Source organism: Vidua macroura, chromosome 18 (assembly GCF_024509145.1).
Source record: "Vidua macroura isolate BioBank_ID:100142 chromosome 18, ASM2450914v1, whole genome shotgun sequence".
Classification (NCBI taxonomy): Eukaryota; Metazoa; Chordata; class Aves; order Passeriformes; family Viduidae; genus Vidua; species Vidua macroura.
Window position 1 is genome coordinate 6,527,119 of NC_071588.1, and position 22,000 is coordinate 6,549,118.

Here is a 22,000-nt window from a genome sequence, read left to right on the forward strand (position 1 = left end):
CTTATTTTCCCTTTTGTTCCATGGAGTCATTCAATCTTTGTACTGCCGGGTTTGTTTACCTTGCCAGAGGAAAATGTTAGCACCCTTCCATTTCGGAGCCCAGGGCTGCTGTGCTCAGGCCCTTGCAGCCCAGCACCGCGGCCTTCGCTCCCTCCCTGGGCACAGGAACATGGTGACTGATGGCATCCAAGCCCCTTTATTCAATTGTTTTTTTGCTTTGAAAGGGAGTAGAAGCTGCTGAGAGAAGAAACAAGCTGTGAAAATAGCTCTGTGTTTAGATGGACACCCTTTTGCAAAGCTGAACAACTTGATCTTCCACGCTGCTGGGTAATTCCCGTGCTCGCAGAAACAGGGGGAGAGCGAGCAGGGAGCTGGGGCTGTGACCACTTTAATCTGACATAAGTATGTGTTTTTGCTGAAGGGGATGGTCCTTTCCTGCCCTGGCTGCTTGTCCTGATTACCTCCCTTGTGCCAGTGCTAGCATTTATGCTGCCAGGAAAACTAATTCCCTGGTTCCCTGATCTGGCTCGCTGCACAGCCACGCAAATGCCCTTCTGGCACGGGGCAGGCAGGATGCAGGGGAGGAGGGGATGCAGAGCAGATGTGTATTGATTAAAGAAACCCTGCAAATATGGCCAGAGCCTCTGGAGCAGGATTACAGCTGCATGTTCTTCCTGTGTTTTAGGTCATCTTCCAAGTCTGCTGAAATGGGTAGTGTAAAATGATGGTTCTGCTGGAGTGACTCTGGTCTTGGTTAAGCTTCTGAAGTTGGTCATATATGGGGTAGTGGGGAGTGACTGAGGGTAGAAGGGAAAGATGAAACCTCACTTGCAAGTTAATTGCTCTGAGAACACAGTTTCTACCTTGTTTTCAGTGATTAGTTTCAATGTGACAGGGAGAAAGAGGAGACAAGCCTTTTTGTGCTTGGCTGGTTGCTTGGAGTGGATGAGGTATCTAACTCTTTTGATGGCAGAAAGTTAAAAGCAGTTCAGTCTGTAAATGGCATTTGTATCTCTGTTCACACAATGGTTCTTCCTTTTTAGCCTTCTGTTATTTTTTTCTCCTCCTGTCTTTCTTTCTGTACTGTATCCCATGCATGTGTTCTATTAAGGAGAAGCCTGTATTGGATGTTAAATCCAAAGAGTGGGAGAAGAAGGAGCTCTTCTAATCAGTGTCGTTTTCCCAGCTGTAATCCCACAGAGGGATTGAAGAAAGTGTCAGGAGGATAAGATCAGTGTTTGAGCCCAGCTAAATGCTGGCTCTGCTGTGTGAAAATGGCTTTAATGGAGCTTGGTTGTGTGGGGAGAAAATTGCACGTAAATTGTGCAAATTTCTCAATAAAAAGCATTTAATTGCGCTAAAAGAGGGGGAGGGCCCCTCTTGTGTGCACATCGGAGACTTCAGTGAGCATAAGTAACCTCTGTGGCACAGCAGTCACTGACCTTGTCAAGCCCTGCCATCGGAGGTCACGTGTGGTGAAGTGGGTTGCCACAGGGGATTAGCACATCTGGGCAGAGGGTTTTTCCTTCTGAGCCCGTGCACGCCAAAGCCCATCTCCAGCAGCGCACGCGGAGTCATCAGAGAGCGCGAGGGGACGGGGAGGAACCTGCCAGAAGAGCAGGGAGAAACCTGTCTGGAGCCAGGGGCTGTCTTGGCCCCAGCTGCAAGAGAAAAAGCACTTGGTTACACCACGGACTCCCAGCTCCAATGAGGAAAAGGTGGACTTGAAAATTAACCATAAAACCCCACAAACTTGCCTTGGTAATCTCATAATGAGATAGCTTTGAGCGCAGAACTGTCTTTTTCCCCAGGTTTCCCTTACAGTTTTGCACGTACAAATGTACTTTTGCATCCTGCCTGCAGCTGTTGGTTTGGTGTGAGAGGTACAGTTTTATGCAGGAAGAAGGCTGATATGCTGATTTACTGGGCTGGAAATATGCAGGGGATGATGTTTTGTTATAAGCCTCAGAAGGAATGAGTGGTGTATCGGCTCCCATGTAAGACTGCACAATTGCTGTGTGAAGATATTAGGCCCAATCCACAGATGGTAGTGTCTGAAGTACAGGGAAAACAGATAATTACTAGCAACTGATCCATTTGCTCTGTGCCTAAAGGAGAGAATATTTAAGGCTGGCTTTCCTGCTTGAATGAAGTGTTTATTAGAAAGCTTGAAGCCATGGCATCCTTGAAGTCTAAGCATTGCAGTGTCAGATTTTATACAGATCTGTTCTGCTTTGCCTCCTGTATTCTTTTACAATTCTGCCTTAGTTGAATTAATTTCATACCCCAGGAAGAAGGTATTAAAAGAAAATTACCAATACTTCCAGCAGGAATAGTTGGTATCTTAGTAGGCAGAAGAGGCATTAAAGTTGAAGCTCTCTAGTCTTTGTGTTTGCCAGTAAAGGATATAATTTGGCATTAATGCCCAGTCACCTCCTGGATGAGGAGAGAAATGATAATGCTCTGCTTCTGCCTTGGTTGTGAGCACCTAGAATGAAGCTATAGTTGGTTGTAGTTACTAGAAGACTGGGTGCTGATGGGGTTTGATGTTTGTGCTAAGTTTTTGCTAGGCAGGAAAATGAGAGTTCTGCAAATTTATGAGTTATAGAAGGCACAGTCTGAACATTTTCCATCAGGAAAATGATGCTGAAGGTTGGCTGTTGGAGATTCTTTGTTCAGGCTCACAAGTGGCGTTGATGACACCACAGAGATGCAGCCCACGCTGGTGTTTTCAGCACTGGTGGCTTCTCAGACTTCTTCAGAGGTTACACAATTCCTACTAAGAAGTGTTCATGACTGCTGGGCATAGGTGGTTTTTTACAGTCACCTTTAGAAGCTGTGCCTTGACTTCCTGCCAGGAACTGTGGGGCACAGATGAAAGTCTGGACCTGTGTCACAGTAGTGGTGGAGATCTGGATGGATCTGGATCTGTTTTGGCACTTACTGTACCATATTGCATCTGAAATACCAGGTTGGACTTGGAGAATTAAGTGGAGCAATTATGAAGCAGAGGGAAAAAAAAGCCCACTTATGTGGTGGCTGTGATAAATTACTCATTTTGTACCTCCAAATAGCCAATTATTCCTCTGACTGGCTTTTATCTGACCAATTTGCATGTGCAGTCATGGTAACTGGTTTGCAGATTAGGTGCAGAATTTCGTGTGGATCTGATGTTGCGTTTTCATCCTGCTCCCTTGGAAGCAAAACACATGGATGAGGGGTTCTGTGCAACTCATTACTATTAGCTGCTTTGTTTTTTCACTCTCAAAGCTTCTTCAGACTTGAAAGAAACAAGATGGCTCACTCTTGTAGGTTGGTGTTTTTTGTTTTGTTTCTTTTTTTTAATATCAGGCAAGATGATGTGAAGTGGTCCCAGCTCCATAGAAGCTGCAGCACAGATTTCATTTGTATTGGCGTTCTTGGCTGCACCTTTTGAGAACACATTGTTTGAGGGCTGGGAACTCACTGGAGTGTATTTCAGAAGAGATGTGAAAGGAGAAAAAAATAAAAAAAGCTAAAAGAAAGAAGGCAAAATGAACTGAAGTAGCTAGGAGTGACCAGGGGTGAAATGGTGCCTCACTGAAGCAAGTGTCAAAACTCTGTGCTCTCTGATTTTGATCTGAAGCTGAAAATTAACAAATGGTGGTATATATAATACTGTACACCTAGAGAGCTAAGTGAAGTCTTAATTTGAAGAATATTAATTATTCAGGTAGCTGAATTTTACTAGTAGGTTACACATAAGCTCTGTTTCTGTCAGGGATTTGTGTCAATTTAGCTTGCTGTGGACTTTAGAGAATCTCTGATATGAGCAGTCTTTGAAGTGGAGAAATGGTATAAAATATTTGCCAACAGCCATCCAGCTTTTTAAAGCTTCATTTCCTTCAAATAAGCCTTTTTAAAAAACAAACAAAACTGAGTTGCAAGTACAAAAATAAGTATCAAAAGCTGGAGTTTTTTGTATAGGCTTCAGCAATGCAGCTGTAGTTACCTTGGTCTCCAGTGCTGCTAAAGACAAATTAAGCTAATAAAACAGTATCTTGCAACATCCTAACAAATAAATGGGCTAATCTGCATGCAAGTTTCTTGCTGCGCCAAATTTACACTGCTTGAGCATTTCCTCTTTTGGTGAGAGGTAGAGATTTTTGTAAACATAACCTTTTCAAGGGTCTGTGGAACAATGCCTTGTCAATCATTCAGGATTTAGGGATTGAAGATTGCATGTGAAGAAGTATTTGAGGAAATTATATGTTTATTTTCTTGTGACAGCTTCATGTTAAACTGAAGGCAGGTTCCAGGGAGGCAGCTGTATCCACCTGCCTGCTGTTACACAATTCCATTGGTAGCTGAAGGAGTTCCCTGGTTTCCATCATGTCCCAGCTAGTATATGGTCAGTATAAAGTGTACGTGGGTGCACATCATGTGTGAGCAAATGTGCTTTCTCTCCTCTATGTGCTTAAAATAGTTGGACCTGTCTTAGGTTGCTTCTAAACTCCTGCTTGTTCCCCCTGTTCTTTTGGATTGAGCACTCATTACACTTTGTTTTTGTGTTTTTTTTTTTTTCTTTTGAGTGGAGCAGCACCTGTGTCCTGGTCTTGCATAAAGCCTTCCATTAAAATAATTGCAGGTGGACAAACATCTAGCTTTAAATTCTCTGAGCTGTTTAAACTTACGAGTTTTTTTACATCCTGCTTATTGAATTATCAGGGTGTATGTTCTATTAAACCTGGGTGTGAAATTTAATTTTTGCAAATAATTTTCTCTGCAGTAGCTGCTGAAGAGCCCTTCCAAAGCACTTTCAGCACAGCTTGGGGCAAAGCTGGAAAAATCAGAGTTGAAAATTGGGGCACGTCACTTTCCCCCCTCTCTAGATAAGTTATTTAATCTCTGTCCCTCTGTTTCTTCTGTAAAACAAGGATAACTTATCTCCTGGCACTTTACTGCTTAGTAGTTGTAAACCCTGCAAGCAGGATCTTTCTGATAGGGAGTACATTAAGATTAAAGTACACGGTGTTTTGTTCTGAAGAGTTTGAGGATGAAATTTATAGGCAACTGTAAGCTGCATGTTTGCTTATGATAAAATTGGGGGATGAAGTATAAAGGAACAGACATTGGTACTGGCCATGTAACTTGCAGCTTTACAGTACAAACAGCCTCTTGTTTGTGGTGATAAAGGCAAGAAATCCAGTGTATTCTACCAGCTACAAATAGCTGCATGGGGTAGAGCTTTTCACTCTGTAAAAATGGTCTTTTTCTCATTCTCAAATCAGTCTCTCAGCTGTTCCTAAAAGGTCCTCTCTCCACTTGTTTAGTGACTGTGAATTTTTGTTACTCTAACAGGAAAAAGCATCTTTCGCTGCTGAATGTCCTTCAGCCATTGCTCTCCTCTCCTCTCCTCTCCTCTCCTCTCCTCTCCTCTCCTCTCCTCTCCTCTCCTCTCCTCTCCTCTCCTCTCCTCTCCTCTCCTCTCCTCTCCTCTCCTCTCCTCTCCTCTCCTCTCCTCTCCTCTCCTCTCCTCTCCTCTCCTCTCCTCTCCTCTCCTCTCCTCTCCTCTCCTCTCCTCTCCTCTCCTCTCCTCTGAGGATTTAGTTTGCAAAATTCCCCCCAATCCTTGGGCTTAATCAGCTGGAAAGTGCAGCCAGCAGCCTGGCAAGGCAGTAGGTTGCTCTGGATGCTCATCCTTCTCCCAGCCCCTGTTGCCTGCTCTGCAGAGGCTCATGGATTGATGGCTCTGGAATCACACTGGGATTGCTGCAGCACATCAGAGTGCCCTGCAGAGCAGAGCCCTTCCCCTGCATCTGCCCTTGGGATTTCTGTCTTGCCTTCCAGAGCTCTGCTAAATGCAACAGCAGCCCTGCTTTGTTTTTCCCACCTCCCAGCTCTTCTGGATGTTGTGTATATATTGGGAATACTGGGGAGGGGGATGAGGTTTGTGTGGAGGATGAGGCATTTTGGAGAGGGAAACTGGCTTGGTATCCTTGGGATATGATTTTATAACTAATAACTGGAGATGTCTCTTTGCTTCTCTCTGATGGATCCACTGTCTTAAAGCTTTTTGGCAGCAAGATTCAAAACTGATATTTAATCTTCGACAAGGGGAAAGATGAAAAGCTGAAAGATCATTTCTCCTCAAGATTGTACATTTAGATATTTCTGGATGTGTGTCTGTGGGTTGTTCTTCATTCCCAGCGCCTTCCACAAACACAGCTCATCATCTTGTGCCATTGATCATTCCCTTGTGGTTTTGAGCCAGAAAATCTCAAAAGCTTTTCATACCTGCTTAGGAGATTTCTTAATAATAATGGGCCACTGGGGCAGGTGTCCAGGAAAGCTTTTCAATGGTGGATCAAAATTTAAACTAAAATTAAAAAAACCTAAACTGATAATACCCAGCACCAAACCCATCCAAACTGGGTAATGCATATAATGAACTGTGAGCCATTTGCTTCCCCAGAATTCACACTGGTGCACTGTTTAACCTGTGATGTGAGTTAAATACCCCTAAGAGAGGTTGTCTAGTACAAGCCTTAGATCTTGCAAAATGAACAAATCATGGTTTAGGCAGGTGTGTGAAAGGCTATTTTAAAAAGAGCAGAGGGCCACATTAACAGGGTTGTAGCTGGGATAATCGGGAGAGTTATGTGTGGAGCTGCTGTAATGGTTGCTGCCAGGGCTGGTCTGCATCCCTTTACAAGAAAGTTACATCCATAGCGTGGTACTAACGTGTTTACATGAAATCAGGGTGAGCCTGGGCTAGGGCACTACACCGTGCCAGACTTCTAGATCATTGCCTAAAGAGGGGATTTTGCAGTGGCAGAGGACCATCATGGGGAAAACTTTCCTTTGGGACTGTATTCCTGTTATTTTGTTGATATTTTTTCAATAAATTGCAGGAAAAAGCAGCAGAATACCCAGATATGGAGAAGCAGGTGGCTGGTCTGTGGGTCAGTGGCAGGGTTGTATTATGTTCAGTATTATTGTTACTTGGTCATTTTATTTTTTTCCTCTGCATTTTGTTGAATTCTCCATCTCTCCATGCACATCGTAGATGGGAAAATTGCAGGGAGAGTTGCACAAAGCTGCCTTTCTTGTCATTTCTGCTTAAATCTCACGTGACAGTTGGACAGAAGCTGTTTTCACTGCTTGAAGTGAGGGGGAGGTGAAATGGGTGGTGGATTTCTAAAGAAAACTATATATACTTATTTTTCTGCATGCAGGCAGCTTGTGTTTGTGGTGGTGTGGGCAAGGAAGCACCTCATTACACAATCTATATTGGGTCTGTAGTGGAGAGAGCTTGATTTCCTCCTGGGTACAGATTTATCTCCCCTGTCAATTGAGTTTGGATACCCCTGTGGAGGGGATTTATTCTGTCTTTCCTTCCCAACCAGTGACTGCTGGGGGAGATGCAGGCAGTGGGAACACAGGGTGTACTTTGCCTTTTTATTTCTTTCTTCCTTTTTTATTTATTTCTCTTTTCCCCTCCTTTCAGTGGAGAGTAGGTGCAGGGTGGAGATGTTTCTAAACCACATTAATTGGTTGTGACGCCACTCGGCCTCTGGCCAGAGCTGACCAGCCAGGGCCAGTCATCACCCCTGCAGCATGGCCAGACCTGGGCTTGCACCACAGCCCGAGCCCTTCACTCTCAGGAGGGTTGGAAAAAACACAATTTAGCCATGGCTGGGATTTCCTGGCTCGGATGCAGGAGCTGCAGCACTGTCTCCCCAGAATGGGGCAGGTGGGTTGGTAACTGTGTCCCAGCACACTGCAGGAAATGGCAGGGCTGTGCTTCCTCCATCTGCTGCTGCCTCCCCAGGGCCACCTTCCCCAGGGCTGTGCTGCTGGGGTTGGTGAGGCTTCAGAGACACCTGGGTGTGCTGGGACACACCCATGGGCCCACTGTGACTGAAAACAAAGGCAGGGAGTCCAACTAGAGTAAATACTGAAACGGTGGAGAACTAGCCAAGCTTGACCCCCGCACCCATCGCCTCCTTCACCCTGAGGTCAGTGGCTGGCAGGAGAACTGACTCACTCCTGGTTCCTACTGAATAAAACATTCCAGCTGCAGTCCAAAAGTGGAAGTGGAGCTGGTCCTGGAGTGCTGGAGCTCCTGGCCAGCCTTCCCAGCAGCAGCACAGTGCCAGGCAGTTGTTCATGTGGAGTTCTGCGTGGTGCAGCAAGCCAAGGAGAGAGGAGTGGTCCCTTGGTGGCCCAGTGGCTGCTGTCCCTCAGGTTGGGCTGTAGATGAGCAGATCTGTCCTCAATGTGTTGCTTAGTGCTAGGAGCAAGTTAGGCTCTGTGTCCTGGTTTCCTGTGGCCACAAAGAAGTTTTTCTGTGAGAGGTCAGGTGAGCTGCGGGCATGGGTGTGCTGCTGGGCTTGGCCAGCTTGGTTACACAGCTCTGCCCCTCCTGTTGCTCTTGCAGCAGCTGTAAGGGAATTAAACCTCAAATTTGAGTTGGTGTTTTAAAGTCATGCACTCTTCAGAGCAGCAGTCAGGGCTGGGATACAACACAGTGCTGTATGGGGGAAAGAGAGGAGCAGTTGGCACTGGTATTACATACACTGGTTGTTTTTAGTGTGATATTCTAGATGTCACTAAGGGGAAAGAATTTAAAATACATTTACTTGCTGATTTAAATCTCTACATCCCCGGACTTTGGGCCAGTTCAGGTCTAAAACGGAGGGTTTCTTTTGTTGCAGAAACTTCTTTTTTCTCATTCCACCACTTTCTTCTTTATAGGAGCGTGGGGATGCCCAGCCAGGCTCAGCTCGTGTAACATGGGTCGAGCAGTGAGCCTGGCTTTGGGCGAAGGCTGTGAGCAGGGAATGTTATCCCAGGCTGGCATTTGTGCCCTCTGGATTCATGGGGACACACGGTGTACAGCGGGAACGGGTGGGAGAATGAGCCCCATTGTTTGCCAGGGGATAATGTCTGCACAGTGTGAAAGTCAGCTGGAGACTTGGCACAACAGAATTGCAGTGTGCGCACGCACGTGGTGCGGGGAGCCCTCGGCACAGCCAGCACTTCCCTCTGCCTGCCTGGCTTCTGGCATGCTCAGCACTTAGGCAGGGTCTCCTATGGTATTTAATAGGAAGGATGGGTGATCAGGTTTAGTTTGGATTGCCTTCATGCCTGTCTAGGGAAAACAACTTACAAAAGAAGGAACAAAGGTCATCTCACACACACGACAAAAAATGTGGCAAAAATACATTGCAGTTGCACCAATTTTCTTTACCACTAGGACTTTATTGGACTAGAGAGGAAATGGGAACCCAGGAGAGGTATATTGAAGAGGTGACCTTTTGAAGTCCAAGGGAAAAATAAATTGTCCAAAAGCTTACAGTTACATATTAAAAGTTGTCACCTGCCTACCCCTCTCTCCGTATCTTTCTCCCGTTGTTTTTTCTGCATCAATCTCATAGACTGTTTTTCTCCTGGCTTCTTTGCTGACTCTAGGTATGTGGTACTTGTCTGTTCTCTCTGAATTCTGTTCTCCCTGGCCATCTGAGAAAACCTTCCTTTAGCAGACAGCAGCACTGAGCAGCAGAAGCACAGGCACATGTGAGTGAACAGCAGAACAGGATTTGAGTGTTGTTGCGTGTTTTGAGAAATGGTGATCTTTCCCCTGAAGGACTGAGCTCTCACATCTGAACCTGGCACTCCCCCTAAATTGGACTTGGCTTTCTCTGGGAACTGTAAAACCAGCAAATTTTCAAAACCTTCTGCTAATGGCTTGCTGAGTGAAGATCAATAGAGATGCCTAGAGGAGCCAGGCCTGGAGAAAGAACATATAATGCAAGCTGCCTGATTAATTTGCTCTGGAGAATAAAAGCCTTCAGAGATGAGAACAGGGTATAATAGAAGTAGTTATAGACTTGCTATCCACTGAGTAGAATATGTTAACTTCAGTCTGGTTAAGGGTTTCCAGCATTAGTTTTGTAATAGCATAGTGTAATTCAGTGTGAGAGGGAATAGTCAGAGTGTGGATGAGACCCCTGCCTATTGCTCTGCCACCCAAAGCCACCTTTACTTCTAATCCATGTGTCGTGCAAGCACAGGAAAGGAGATGTGCTGCCTTCAAAACTGGAATATGTATCTGCTTCTAGTCCTTGGAGTAGGTTCATGATTTCTATTGTCAATGCAGGAGTTTAAACAGTCCTGGCTGTAAACAACAATAAGAAACTGTTTTCTTCCCTTTTGGGCAGTTTCAGTCTGTATTTAAATACAGTATTTCTTCAGGAGGATTAGAGTAATCTCTGTTCTCTGAGTCACGTTTAACCATCTTTGTTGGGCAACCACATCTGGGGTGGAGTGTCCTGAAATTGAAGATGGGCAGTGAACAAAGCTGCCCTTGGAAGTGTTTGCATGTTTGCTTCTCAGCTGCTCCTAATTCAGATGACTGCTGCCTTCCCCAGCCCAGTGACTTGCATGCTTGTGGTGTTGTTTGTGTTGTTCTTCTTGATGGCTCCAGTTAAGAGACAAGTCAGTTTTCCAAAAGAAAAGAACTTTAAAGGCTGTTTTTTTGCACGCTCTTCTGTTGCCATGATGATGCCCATGTTCAGATATTGCTGGTAAAGAATGGAAATTGGGATTTTGGCCAAGACACTGGTCCTAATCTTCTCCCTCTGTTTAGAAAGGTTTGTTAATCACAGGTGTTCAGAACCCCCAGTAAATATCCCGGTGGCACTTTGCCAAAAGCAAAGGTGTGGTGGTGGCTTGACTAGATCCTGGAGTGATTACTTGGGCTTCCTGCACTACTGTGTTTCCACTGAGAAGAAAAATGTTATCCTAAAATCTTGTTTTCATGTTTGTTCTCAAGCTACTTAACATGCACGGTTTATTTTTAGAGAAAACAATGTCAGCCAGATTTGTGCTAATTGTTGGCAACAGTATGTTAGCCCCTCAAATGCTGACAGGGAGACAATGTTTGGTGATTGCAGCCATGCAAAGCTAAAAATGACTTTAATTAAACAATCATGAAGTATACTTTTCAATGTATGAGTAAAATAGTGGTTTTTGGATTGGAGTTTCATTTATGTAGCTTTTTTTGCTCAGTTGATTGCAGGTGTTGTGTGACAAATTGGATCTCATTGTGTTCTGCCTTTAATTATTATTCCTGAACATATGAAAAAGATGAAGACTGTGGCATGTCCCTCTCCTTATGACCCCTCCCCTTTGCTAGCATTGTAGTTGCTCTCTGCTTTAATTGCATTTGTTTGTGGGCTTTGTTTGGTTTTTAATTTGCTGTCGTGGGATTTTCGGTGGCGTTTTTTTGGTTGCATTTTCACAGATCTTTCTTTTCTCGTTTGAATGTTTGAAGGCCTTGGCTCACTTTGTAGTGCTGAGGCTCAGCTGAGCTACAAACACTGATTTTTCTTGTTTTGAGTGAGCAAGCAGAGCACATTGGGTGCCAGTTTTCTTGTGGGCCAGTTTGTGGGGTGCAGCACAGGTGGGTCCCTCACCTTCCTCATGAGCTGCCCTTCCTCTGCTGGGTCTGGAGGGGCCCAACAGGTCTGGGGGCTTCAGTGAGTCCCCACAGTGCTCTTTTTGTCCAGCCGTGAACAGCACAGAGCATTTCCTGCCCTGGTGTTTTGCTCTGTCTCAGGGATGTTCCAAAACCCCTGGAATCCTGCTTGGCCTTGGGAAGAAGAGCAGCACTTGCTCTCTGAGGACACACAAATAGTTGCTGTGTATCTGGTGCAATTACCAGCTGACTAATTTGGGAGTGTGCTTAGGCACCGTGTGGTTTATTGTCAAGTTTCATTATAATTTCACAAAATCTTAATAAGAAAGTTTGGGAAGGGAAAAAAATCCCCACAACTCAAAAATCCCCACAGTCGGGAATGATAAATGTTCTCCAAAGTAATATTATTAAATTTATTTTTAATTTAATTTTTCTTTAAATCTGAATATGCATGTAGAAGTTGATGCTTCTGACTCTAGGGAAGTTCTTGTTAGCAGCCTGGGGGTCCTGTTGATGGCAATTGTAGTTAATGAATTTTAATAAATATGAAATTATGATTCTGTTCCAAATCTCCTACCCTACTAAAATACAATCGTGATTTGGCTTGGAACACACCCTTTTACTTTTGTTTTATAGAATAATGGGGCTTATGGGGCTGGTTTTTCTAATTTCTTTTCCTTGAGAAATCAATTATGTATTTCGTGTGGTGCCAGAGTAAACAGTGCATTCCAGAGCAGAGCAAAGAGCACAGCAGCTTGACTCTAATTCCAGTGTTGCATCTTGTCTACCTTAAATCTCTAGCCATTTTAAAACCACTTAGAATTAATTATTGAGCTTTAAAGCACCCCTTCTCTTGTGCCTGCCTACAGTAGCCAGCAACAGAAAGGAGGATTCTATATAAATAAATGGTGTTGCATTGCATTCTCTGGTTTGAAGACATCTTTTTTTCTCTTCATTTATAACCTTTCAAGTGGAATTGCCTATTGAAACGTGACTGTTGGTGTTGAATCAAGTGGCAGGGCTCCATGAGGCTTCAGAGTGCTGTGCAGAGACAGTGCAGAGGAAATTAGGTGTTTCAAAGAGCTGAACAAATTAGAAGGCAGAGAGTGCTACTTATGGCATATTAAAATAGGAGTTTTAAAGGGCCTTTGAACTTATTTTTCAGTGGCTGGGTCAGAAACATGCTGTTTAGCCTGACAAAACTGCTCTTTCCTCTTTTGTTTGCTTGCATTGCTGGGTCTAGGGGAAGCAAGAAAGGAGGTTTTGTATAAGCAGCCTTGTCAAAAAGCTTAAATCGGTTGGGTTTATTGTTGGTGTTTCCTAAATACTCTTTAGCAGTGGTCATGTATTTCTTAATTCTCACTTTGCCGTGGTGGTTATTAAATCCTTTTGCCTGCTGCAACTCAGACCAGGTCCAGTGTGTGTGCTGTTGGTTGCTGGAGTTTTCTCCAGAAGGTAAATGTATTGGTGTGACACCTTCAGAGCATCCTCACCACCTTCGGCAGTTGCTGTGTACCTGTTCTAACCCTCGTGTTCCTCCTCCAATCTTTCCCCTAGAATGCCAGGCTGCCTGCTGTGGCCATCTTTGATCAAACAGCTTTTATTTTCATTCTGTACTCTGAGAAACTGCTCCAATTTTAGTAATGTAAAAGAAAAAGAAACTACTTGGAGGAAATGTAGTGTATCCCAATTAGCCAGAAGAAGCAAGAAGAAAAACATTGAGAGCAAACCCAAGCAAGCAGCCAGGAAAGCCAGCACTGTTTATTTTTGGCAGGAGCTGCTGAATGGAAGCTGCTTGTAGTTAATGCTGTTGGTGGCAAGATGCAGCCAGGGTCAGGTTACAGCTCGGATTCAGTGACCAGTAAATGGTTTTCCTTTTTCTCTCTCCTGTTTTTTTCCCCCCTTCTCTTCCTTTTGCATAGATGTTTGGAGGACTTCTCTGGCCCTGGGTGCCCTCGGAGGAAGATGCTGGGGTGGTGAGATAATCTCCAGCAAGCCCAGCAGCTCAGTGGCTGTTGCGCATTGGCGAGGGTCTGAGTGTGCCCGTTGTGCTGCTCCTGGCACTGAGAGTGCTGCTTGTATTTCAAAGCAGTGCAGCAGAAAACTTCACAGGGAGAGCCAGACTGGGCCAGTGCCGTGAGCTGGGCCAGTACAGCTTTGGCAGAGGCAGCAGGAGCTGCTGCAGTGGCCGCAGAGGTGCAGAGAGCCAGGCTGGCGTGTCTGCCATCAGCGTGCACACAGCGTATTAAACAGATCATGTCGTGTAATGCCGGGGTTTGATCACAGCCATGGGCAGGAATGAAGGCTTTTCAGATGAGTGAAAGGCCCTGATGAAAAGTAAATAGATGAATTCCTTAGAAAACAATAGGGAGATCTGCTGAAGGATGGAAAATGTATTTGCTGGTGGGTGGAAAGAGCCCCTTCCTTTCCCTCTGTGCATCCGCTACTGCTGCTGCCCCTCAGCCTCTGTGACTTTCAAAGTCACTTTTTGTTTGCTTCTCTCTGGAATCTTAGAAGGAGATACAAGTCACATTAAAAAATCGACTCCACAAGGAAAATAACCAACCCCTCCCTTTCAAACACAAGCAAACAAACCCAACCACACACAAGCAACAACAAAAAAACCCCAAACAATTTTAAAACTGTTTTGTGTTCTCTTTCCTGTCAACTACTCTGTTGCTTGTTTTCTTTCAAGGAGGAAAAAAAACCCAAAACATAATTTGTGTTCATTTGTAGATTAGAAGAAATGTACTTCTCTCAAAACAGAATATGGAGTAGATGTTTAAATATAATTTTGCAAGGTAAATAGTTTCCCCTCAGTCTTCCACTTTAAATACTTGAATTCCCTGTTTTACAGTTTCTGGATTGAAGCAGCAAAGAAAATTCCCCCACCAGCATCCTCTGAACTGGGAGCAGAGATCTGTTATCTAATCCACAGTCTGGCATGTTTATTAATACCTTTTGCTACAGTGTTACAGTTCATTAACACCACGTTAGGAAGTTTTAAATCCAGACAACAAATACTTTCTAATTAGAGTTAAGGGATAGCTTGTTGCAGCTGTAATCTTCTGTTTTGCTGTAATGGTTTTAAAGTTAAAAAAAAATTAAAAAAGGAAGCTCACATCTCTACAGAGTTTCTGTGTGGCAGAACTATTGGAAAATTGGTCATCTCCTGGCAGGCAATGTCTGTGTTATTTTTCTTTCTCCTCCCTACAAATCAATGATTATAAGTAGCTTTCTCCTTATGCTGTGGTTCCCTTTTTGGTGCCTGTGTAAGGGTTCAGATGTGAAATACAGCATTACTGTATTTCTGTGTGGAAGTGCAGAATTGAGATGCATTGGCTGTAGTGCTGGGGAGCCACGCTGCATTTTTCATATTCCCATTTAGTGAGATGCAAGGATTAGCTGCAGCTCAGTCATCCTGCAGCATTTCTGGAAGTAACTGAAAATCCGTCTAATTACAAAGCCCAAGGCTAATAAAAAGCACATATGTGCAACTCACAAAAGAGAGCAGCTAAAGATGGGAAGGCTATTGTAATCTTATCTCAGTGGGGGAAAAATTAAGGATGTCTTTGGCTCGAATTATTCTCTTTGTCTCCCTTGCTGTGAGAATCAGTAATGACCATCTTCCTACAAAACTAGTGTTTTAAATTATCTCCTTTTTGTCACTGGGTGGTCACTGCTGAGGTGGGCTTGGTGGCTGCTGTGGGTGAGACTCAGCTGAGATTTCAGAACCCTGAGTGTTTATACAGTGTCCTCTTCATGTTAGTGCTGGGGTTCTAATGTGCATTTTTCCTAATGTTAGGAAGTCTCACCTTGTGAATGACACCCTTTAAGTCCTGGAGGCTCCTGCTTGACTATGGTCACATAGGTGTTTGTAGAGCTACACTTGTTTGATGCATACATTATATTTAAATTGCTTTGGTTGTGAGCTAAGGGAAGGAAGGCCAGAGAGTAAATGACCTATTGATATGTTTCCTGCAATGCATATACCTGTCCCAGAGATGAGTTTCCAGGTAGCAGCAGCTCACTGAGTTGGTTCACTTAATTCAAATGTGTCCCACCCCCCAAATGGTGGGACTAAACACCAGCTTGAGAATGTAAATATTGAAACGATTGATTTTTACTTCTGGGGGGGAAAAAAAAAAAGTCTTGAATTATTTCCTCTCTAAAGGAAACATTGAATCTCTGGATGGAAATGGTTGGTGTGTATTTCTGGAAAAAACAATTTGCTGAGCAGTTCCCAGCAGCTACACTTGTTCCTCTTGGAGCATCTGACCAGAAAGAAGGTCTTGCAAGGGAATCTAATGCTCCTGACTGGGCACACAAATATTCACACACTTAGGAACCGAGTTTAAAATTTAATAAACAAGTGTAACTGTTGGAAAGCAGATGTACTACTTTTAGTTCAGTTGTGCAGAGACTTCTCACATGTTTACAGTTAAGGAAATGGGAAGTCTCATGGGAGATTGGGGGAAATACTTGGAAACATGCTGTGGCTCTCTGCTAGATCAAGGCTAATGCTGTACTCATTTTTCAATTTTAATTCTACTAACATTTTGCTAGCCAAAACCCCCTAAAATCTGCAAGAAAACTGTACAGCAGTGCTTTTATTTAATTTCTTATTCACAAGACCCTGGAGCAATTCCTAGATTTTCTGGTAAGTTGTTGAAGTGACTCCCATTTCACTGCTGCTGACATAAACCTTGCTAGTGAGACAAGAAGACAAGAATTTGCTTTAGCCAGTGTTTGAATGGGCCACCACAGTGTCCCTGTGACAGTTGACCCCAAACTGTGACAGGGTAGCCCCGCTGCCTGTTCTCCCCACGTGTGTGTTGTACCAGATCCCATCTCTCGTCTGGGCTGAGTCAGGAGTTTCCCCATCCTCCTGCACAAAGTGCAGCCTTCAGGAAATGACAGCTTTGAATGTGGTTTTCCTTCTTAAAAAAAAAAAAAAAAAGTCAGTTTGCCATATATTGCAGTTATTCTCTGAAGAGGAATAAACCATACTGCAATATTATAAGTGAGCCTGTGTAGTCTTTTCATTCCCTTTAGTGAGCTTCACCCACTCCTTGGAGCAGAGGGGAGCCTTTCTGCTGGCCACTGCTCAAAGCACTCTTGGGCCTTTTCAGGGCGGAATTAAGACTTTAAGAAATGGTGCAGTTTGTTGGCAGGAAAACACAGTGATGTTGTGTGTTCTCTGTGAGCACCTTCCCTCATCCCTTCAGCAGCAGTCCCAGTCCCAGAGCAGTGAACCCCAATGAACTCGAGTTTTTTCAGGTTCCATGGTTTGAGGCCTACATGTGGTAACTGTAGAGATGGACGTGTGTGACAGGCACAAAGGAGCAAAACAATAACCTCAATCAATTATGGTAATAATTGATTATAACCAGTTGTAATAATTGATAATAATCAGGCAATCTTCAACTCAGAGTATCAGCACTGATACAATGCTTTGTCTGGGCACTGCTCTGAGTCAAAAGTAGATGGAGAGTGAGCTGCTAGAGCTGAAATAAGTGGGAGCAGTTGTTTTTAATTTGCAGCAGGTAAAATAAAGCGTTGACCGCCTAGGTTCTTGAGAGTTTTGGGTGGGGGTTTTTTTTGGGTTTTTTTTTGGTTGTTGGGATTTTCTGTTGGTGTCAGTGCTGTGTGTTCTGGAGAAGCATTAGGGACCATTAATAATTGAGGAACTTGCCCAGCTTTGGTTTGGTTGAGCTGTTTGTGGAGGGCCTCGTCCTGCGCAGGGGTGGTACAATGTGCTTGGGGAAACAGAGGGTGTTGCACGGGGGCAGGGAGGTGCAGCTGCTGGCTGTTTGCTGCTGAAGACAGGGCAGCTTGTGCCTGGGGAGCCTGCAGCCTGTGTGGGTGAGCTGCTGTTCCTGCCCGTGCTCCCAGAAGGGAGAGTGTAGGCATGGACTTGAAGGAGCTTGTCTGCCATTGCGGGTTGAACTTGGTGGTGTGATTCCCCTGCCCACCTGCTCCGTGGAGACTTCCCTGCACGACTCAGACTTTCAAATATACTTTCTACCAATGGCATTGCTTTTGCAGCAAAGCGTTATGGCAGGGTCTCAGTGGATGAGGGGTTTTGTGTGTGTGATTCCTTCAGGCTTGCATTTGGAAGTGTGGCTGAGGTGGAAGGCAGTGGAACATGACTCACAGAGAGGATTATTTCTCTCCCACCAGTGTTTGAGCAGGTTGAGTTTGATGGCTGAGGAGGTGACAGTCTGACTTGTCTGTAAGGTCAGTAGGATCCAAGCACTTTCTGTTAAAGCTCTGTTTCTAATATTTTCTGAAGTTCTTGAATTCAGTCCAACAGTAATTTCCTAGTTTGTCAGGAAATTATTTTGCTGCTTTATTGAATGAACTGCAAAATAATTCCGAGGAGAGGAAAATGTCTTAAGGAGAGTCTGAGCAATGCTTTAGCTGCTAGTGCCTGGTAAAACTGTGTAGATCAAAGGTACCCATCCAGCTTTTTTATCCTTATTGCTTTCAGCAATGATATTGAATTGATTCTCAGGCAACTGGAAAATGCTGGGTGGAAGCTAATCAATAAATGCACAGCAATATCTCCTCACCCATACCAGCAGGACCCTGGTTGATGGAGGAGCTGCTTTAGGTCCATTGAACCCTGAGTGCAGCAGAGGAAAAAGGCTGTGATATTTTTCCTCTCAATGACTTAAGTGGAAGGTTTACGAGCTGGGTTGAGGATCTTTTCCTTAATCCTCCTGGGCTGCTATTTTGATGTTGGGTCATGGCTGGGTTTGGTGTTGGCCCTTCACAGTGTGCTTTTTTCTGGACCTGGCTCTTACCTTCCACTCTATGGCCAATGAATGAAAAACAGCACACAAGGAATATCACATTTTACATCAGTGTCAATGACTTTTAATTTACAGTATTATGGAAACAATGTCTCTAAGTTTTCCTTTCATGGGTCATACTTAGTATTTACTTTATTATGTGCTCTCTGATAGTGTCCCACCCTCTTGCTGCATAACTTGTTTTCCTGGAGGCTGGACCTGCCTCTAGTTGAAAATATTGCCAAGCAAAAACTAAATAGCTGGCTCAGATGAACAGCTAGAAAATGTTTCTACTAAGTCTGTGTAGGAGGGTAGAAAGGGAGAGGCTGTATCATGGCTGCAGAATAATGTAGAAGTCATATGCTAAGTAACTTCCAATAAGTAGTAAACTTTTTCACTAAGTTGGTATTAAGAAATATGAAAAAGTGACACAGTAATAGTGCACTTTGAGTATTGTCCTCCTTCTCTGCTCTGGCCAGGCTTCTGCTCTGCCTGCCAAAGCCCAAGCTTCATATAATAGATGCTTTCTTAAAATAAAGCTGTATTGAAAACGAGTGAGAGGCTTTAGTGATACTAAACCCCCACCCAGTTATGAAATGCTCAAAGGGGTTTTTGTTTTTGTGGGTTTTTTTTTTTCCTGTTGTGGTAAAACTGATAGTGTGGTTGGGGAAATTAGGGAAGGGGCTTGGAACTTGAATATGTGTTTTAGAAGCAACCAGACTTTAAATGTTTTATTGCTGAGGTGAAAGTGCTTCTTGGTGCTGCTGAGGAGCAGGGGCTGGGTCCGTCCCCTCCTGGGCTGTGTAGGGTATGGAAAAATACCTGAGGCTGTTAGCACCAACCTTCTAAGGCTGAGGACAGCCCGGATATCCTGGACCAAAGCCCTTCCAAAGGGTTAAGTAGTCTCCAGAGAAATGTCCCCTTTGAGATGCCAATGTTTGATCCCAGACACAACTAGCTGTGTAAAAAAACCTGGGTGTAATTTACTGGATTCCTGCTGCAGGGAGGCTTTTGTTTTTGATGCACAATTTGATGGGCGCCTTGGGGAGGGTGTGAAATTCCTTCCTGATACCAGTTTTGGGACATGAGGGAGTGGACTTTCCATGGAGGCTAATGGCCCATGCAGTGTAGCAAAGCCACATTACTTCCCTGAGCCAGAGGCAGTGGAAACAATCCTGAAGTGAAAGTTCTGGGTGATCAGATGCTATATTGTAAAAATTTTTGCCACAGACATAACTTATCTTGGGCTTGTCAGTGCTTAGCATCCCCCTCCTCTGCCCATCTCCCACTTTCCCATTGTGTTTTACAGCTGCTGTCAGCCCCAGCTGGGAGCTGTTGCAGCCCCTCCTTGGAGGGTCAGCAAAGCTGGACTCCAAGTGCTTCCACCACTTATGGAAGGAACAGCTATGTGACAGTAAGTCTGTTCCTGCTGTTCCACGGCCACAGCCTGAACAGTGCAGGGAAAATACCCCGGGAGCAAAGCGTGACTCAGCAGGAGAGCCCTGCTGTGTGCCTGCACCAGGCAGGCTGCTCACATGAAATATTCTTGTTCCCAAAGTGCTGCAGCAGCCCAAAAGCTGTGTGGTAGCTTTGCCTGTTGGCATTGCTCTAGGTAAGAGTTCTCTGCAGGCTTATCTCTATCCCCTCTAAGCAGGGACATGGCAGACCTTAATTCCCTTCGGGCTGTGTCATTGAACCTCAGCATCTCATTTTATGCCGTTACACAGAGACTTAAGGAGGATCCAGCCATCTGAGGGCTGCTGGGGCTGGACTGGACTGGTGCTCCAGGAGGATCTGCCTGAGCCTCTGATGCAGATTTCTGGCATTTCTTTTCAGTCTAATGGGTTCCTGCTCTGTCTGCTCACAGACTTCCCTCTGAGCTGAGCCCTGGTGCTCACACTCCATGAATAAAGAGCTGCTCTGTTGCTCCTGGGATCCTTAACACGATGCTAGGAGCTGTCTGATTTGTCTTTTGCTCTTCAAATAATTACTCAGACTTTAAAAAGTCTGAGAGCAAATTTCATGGTGAAGGAACTTCATATGTTACACAGAGCCCAGGCTGTTCTGCAGGAAGAGTTCATGCTTTGGCTTCTGCAGGATGTTTCAAAGCAGAGGAAAGAGCTGTGTGTGTATTGATGTGTATATAGCTGTGGGTCTGATGGGATGTGGATGCCTCAGGCTGCTGCAGAATTCACCACAGTCTGGTGATAGGAAAGTTGCAGGTAGAGGTTTGTTAAGCTTTGTTGAGCTGGCATGCGTTGTCTCAGATAAATGGGTTGTTAATTGTGCAGGATTTTATATTTCACTTGCTGCAAGGGGAAGAAACCCCCCCCTTACAAGGGTTAACTGATAGGGCTAATGGCTCTGTCTGCCTGCTCACTTGACCTGGTGTTCTGATACCAGGTGTACTCAAGATTCTTACCTGCAAAGAGATACCACATTAAGTCTCAGAGTAAATAGATGGATCCCACCTCACTCTGGCCAGAATAAGTGCTGTTAGCTGAGGAGGAAGGAGCTGTGCTGTTTCACCATTGTACCTTTTCATCAGCTCGGGCATCGCAAATTTTAATTCAACTTCCAAGGAACATTGGAAGAATTTCAAAACCCTTTGTTACTGATACAAAGTCCGGAAGAATTTCGGTGAGAAGACATGCTTGGCTGTCCTCTAACAATGACACATGTGTTACGTCCTGCTGTTGCTGCCTGTGCTCTGGAAACTTCTACAGAAGGCAAGCTGGATTGTAGCTGGAATGAGCTGGGCTTTTCTAGACATATTTGGTAAATACACAAGGACTTCCTTTTCCTTTTTCTGACTGGTGGCTTGGAAATGCAGCTTACACATATTTGATGAAATCAAGTATATTTATTATGAATAAGTATATGGGATTTTTTCTTTGCTTGAACTCTATAGTAGGAAAGACAGGTGTATATTCTACTGTCATTTCTTCCTGATAGTGAAATCTCAGACTGAGAAGCTAGGTCAGTGCAGATAAAAATAATAATTGAAAACCCCCTAAGCTACCCCCTGCCATTAAAATTGCAGTGGAATATGTGGCACAGTGTGAATTGTAGGAAAGGGCACTGCTGTGGGAGAGGCTTTAAAATGAAGTCTGGTTGCAGGTGAGAGAGTTCTCTTTTGGGTTCCCTTTGAGTGGTGGAGCAGTTGGTAACAGCAGATTTCTTTCTCCTTTCTTTCTTGCTGTCCGTGTGCTCGGTCCACGCCGCTGAATTGTTCTCTTGGTAATAAACTGCTCAGTCACAGAAATTCTCACTCAGGCACTGGGGTGACACTGCTGTGGAGCTGGCAGCTGTGGGCTATCATGACTGTTGGGTTATTTTAGCATCATCAGAGGGCTGAAAGAAAAAAAGAACCATCAATATCTCTTGAAGCAATGGCCAAAACCCAGGATTGGCAGGAGGAGACCAGATGCACACACAAATGTCATGGTTAAACACTTAATAGGATTTGGGGGAATTCTTCTTTTCTCCAGATTGATTCTCTTAGTATTTCTGTAGTCTCTACAGAACTGTGCCTTTCTTCAGTGATGCTAAAACCAATTAGGGCAGAAGTTCTGACTTAGGCTTTGAATTTTCAAGTTTAAACTAAGTTACAAATAGCTTTCAAGGTCAGTATGTAGTTGCATGCTATGAAATTTAATTGATATTTTTCTTCCCTAAAGCACTGACATATTAGCAGGCAGCTCATCACTTGCATAGTATTCCCCTGGACATCATTAAA

General features: G+C 44.3%; 1 protein-coding gene across 5 annotated transcripts in view; it reads left to right on the forward strand.

Annotated features, from left to right (window-relative positions):
• The window catches only part of FBRSL1 (fibrosin like 1), a 502,969-nt gene that overhangs the window by 13,851 nt on the left and 467,118 nt on the right, over positions 1 to 22,000 (forward strand). The window lies entirely within an intron of this gene.